We start from the raw sequence: 4,164 nt of genomic DNA, 5'->3' as shown, positions 1-4,164 counted from the left end.
ATATATACACTACATGTACTCTACATAGACTCTACATATACTCTATTATGTAGAGGCTAGTTGAGTCAGTGCACTTGAACACTTTTACTCTCTATTAAATGCGAGGCTTCTTCAACACCCTTCTTCACGCCTTGACTGTATTATTGTTTATGACTACATCAGACTAAGCAATAATTGACCTCAGTTTTACATACCTCCCCGAGGAGCCTGTAACCTTTCTGAGATTTGATAACGCGGTGTTGGTAAGCCTATCAGTTTTCGTAAATAATTTCAGGGCTCTATCCATTATATAGTTTTTGATCGATTTAATATTAAGGCTCATGAGGATGTCATTTGTTCTAATATACCATGGTACCTTGAAAAGTCTTCTCAGAGCCTGGCTTTGTGCAATTTCTAGATGGTGAATAGTAATGTTTGAGGCTTTGCTGAACGCTACAAATCTATATAGAAGTGAAGGTCGAATGATTTGGTTATATATTAGCATTCTGTTCTTGAACAGCATTGAAATTTTCATTTTTGAATAGCGGTTAGTGGTGTATATAAACTCCATATATACAATATATGTATTGTATATTTACTCTAAGAATACTTAACACATACTCTACATATACTCTATATATCCTTTATATACACTGCATATAAATTCCATATTAAATACATATATACTCTATATACACTCTATATTACTCTACATATACTCTAAATATACTCTATAAAGACTATATATACTCTACATATACTCTCTATATACTCTATATGCACTCTATATATATTATGTATAAAGGGAAGGTATTGAAGGCGCAAATATAATATAATTTGGCCTGAATTTAATATAATTTGATTAAGTTTTCTACTCTACATATAGTTTTCAACTAGTAAAAAAAGTTGCCGCAACCAAAAAAAGAAAAAAACGCAGCTGTTGCAAATAAAAGTCAATAAAAACAAATTTAATTCTCTAAACTAAAAACTGAAAATAAAATTTAATTACTTCAATAGAAAATTTATTGAAAATATTCTGCCAACAAAGGGTAAAAATCTACATTTTGACACTTTTCAACTAAAAGTTGAAAATTGAAATTGTCTGATAAATTTTTTTCAAACGATTTAAGTAACCAAAATAAAATTTGCATATCAGCCGAACTGTGCCGTTTCCACACAATTCAATGGGAACAAATGCATTTGTTAAACCAACATCTCTTCCACAGCCTCTTCCACAGCTAACCACTTGAGTGGAGAAGCAACAAACCCGCCTAAGCTTCTTCGAAATCATAGCTTCTATTTGCAAAGCGTAAATGATTACCACTTAAAGCACTGCTCCACTGCCACCTAAGGATGAAAGGAAACCAATTGAAAAAATGGGAACATATGTTCTGCTTTTCAAGCAGTAAGTGATTTTCGGAGGTTAGCTGTTAGCTACAATGCGACTTAGTTAAGGAGCGGTTTGAGCGGAAGAACTATTTTCCTACAACAGTGAAACGAAATGAAAATTCATTTGAATATCAAACAACGCAGAGACGGAATTCGGTTGGGTTTTTTAGGTGAACAATGCCAGTTCGGTTTTTTCAGGACTTCAGAGTTTTCGAATTTCCTAAGTGTGTGTGCAGCAATCAGTCAACGGAAAAAACTGCTAATACAACGTATCCTTGTTAACTGAATAGCTGTGTTGGCGATGGCAGAAGCAGCGGGTGCGGCGGTGGAAGATATAAAAATGATTTTGAGTGAATTGTTTCAGTTTTATTCGATTTGACTGTTTGACTGTTTTACGTGAGAATTTCTTTTCCCACACACAGACATTTTTATGGCAAAGGGTGGCCATTTCGCCTAACTGTTAGCTAACATTTATTGCCGTCTTCCATTCCGAAGCACACTCCCCAACTACTCCGCTTCAGGACTGCTTTTTTTTCTATATATGGCTATATAGGTATATGTTGTACAAATGTAGGCACATAACCCACTTTTTATGCGAGCGGCTTAATGCTTTTGCAGGCGATGCTGAATTTGATTCAGATTTGTTGTCTGAGTGCACCCACTGTGCCGCCCTTCCAGATTGAATATATATCGTCGCTTATTTTCTTTTTTTTTTTTATTTTTTTTCTATTTTGTATATATTCTTCCTCTGCCTCTTAGTTTTTTGTGTCGAAAGTGTTTTGTTTTCCTTTCAATTTGTATTTTTATTATTTTCATTTGTGTTATTTTGTACTCATGAATAACTGCACACAATGAACTTTTCAGTCAACATTCCGGCCAGCTCCTTACTCCTTTCAATTTCTGCTTTGTGGGCTTTGTGGGTGCGCTTTGTTTGCATGGATCGCCGTATAAAAATATGCTTAGACAGAGTCGGGAATTGCCCTTTTCTGCAGCCCCGAATTCCGTTTGTATCTTTGGGTTATTTTATTTTATTTTATTTTATTTTATTGCTATTGCCATTGTCATTGTTTTTGTTGCTGTTACTTCATTCCCATGAATAAATTTCATATTATATAAAATAGCACATATATAAATGTTGACATTTTGTTTCTGACAGACATTGTCCTGTTATTTTGATGAATTTCATTTTGATGGACATGAAGCGTGAACTTTACATTAGGGAAAATAAATAAAATTTGAAATTTATTGATTTTCTTTTTAAATTAGTTAAATGAAGATAATTTAAAAGGAAGAATTTCTTGAAAGTATCTTCGTTGAGGAAATAACACAAGTAAGTACTTTAAAATTTGAAGTTAAAGTGTTAAGAGAAAGTGGATGAAGGACGAAATACAGTACATAGTAGATATATATCCAGTATTGAAGAGATGTTGAACGGATTGCAAATTTAACTTCAGCACACCTAAGTGAACCTAAAACCTTAGCGAAATCAGAAAAAAAGAATATTCTTTTCACACTAAGCAATTTATGCAGATATGTTTCTGATTTGTTATACAAAAAGTATTATCCTTCTATTCTGGGAATAATATATTTTTAATATTTTCAACTAATTCAGAATTTGTCTTTTTATGTGTTCAAACCTCTAGTTATCTACCAACTGGACTGTCGCTCTGTAACCACATACGTGGTTATCGACCCATACCCATAGTGCATTGCCTAATGACAATATCTGAACACGGCGAAGGCTAGTCACCGGAGAAACGCCAAAACTATAAGAAATATACTTAACCCTACAACTTCAGTTAATACTGTTTAATTGCTGTTGTAATTGTGATTGTATTGTTTTATTGTAATGATGCCATTGATGTGAGATAATGATAGTATTAATAATAGTTATAATGATAGTAACAATGGTAGTAGTTATTCTGAACCTCAAGATCTTAGAATTCTGTGTTTTGCAACCTAAAATCGAATTTTAGTCAAGCAGCACAAATTAAAAATAAAAATAATGTTTTTTGACTCTTAATACGGCAATCTCTTGTACGAACTATGGTCCTAAGAACTCAGTCAGGCTTAAGTTGCATAAATGTAAATCCAGAGAATCTTAATATATTCCCAAAAAAAGAGCTTTCTTGAGTACATCAACCTTCTGGAGTGCTTTACTGTTAACCTTAATAAACAGAATATTATATCCCATACCATGTAGTCAAGCGAACTAGACCGTAGCACCCATTATGTGATCAAAGTTGTCACACTCAGCCGTTGTTAGTTGAAGCGTACCTTATATGAGAGTAAAAAACTTGATTAACCATTTAGTCTACCTTTCACTGAAATGTTTGGGTGCATTCGACTTTAAAATACTTCACTAAACATCTTCGCTGTGGATATTCTTATTATATGATACTATATTGATATTAATGCTTAAAACCACCAATAAAGTACGATGGTTAAGGTCAATTGATGACGACACTAACGTGCTATACTTTACTATATGAATGACTTATTCATGTTGGAGTATTCGAGGTCTCTTACAATAGGCCTTAGTGCATTTTCGCTAAAGAATTATAGTACTTTAATTAAAGCTGGTTTTACATAGTTTTATAACCAGTCCCGGTTTAAGCATTATTGGTGTCTTGTCCGATTATTACGGCACTCTTCATCTACTATCAGAACCCGTATGAATAACGCTCGGGATGCCACTCTAGTTTTTGAGTGGGGAAAAATGTATGCAACTGTTCTCAACGGCGCCGCCAGTTATTATGTACTGCTGAATAGATAGTATTATCACAAATCTATTCC

Source organism: Teleopsis dalmanni, chromosome 2 (assembly GCF_002237135.1).
Source record: "Teleopsis dalmanni isolate 2A chromosome 2, ASM223713v2, whole genome shotgun sequence".
NCBI classification, from domain to species: domain Eukaryota; kingdom Metazoa; phylum Arthropoda; class Insecta; order Diptera; family Diopsidae; genus Teleopsis; species Teleopsis dalmanni.
The sequence above is the reverse complement of the archived record's forward strand: the minus strand, read 5'-3'. Positions refer to the sequence as shown.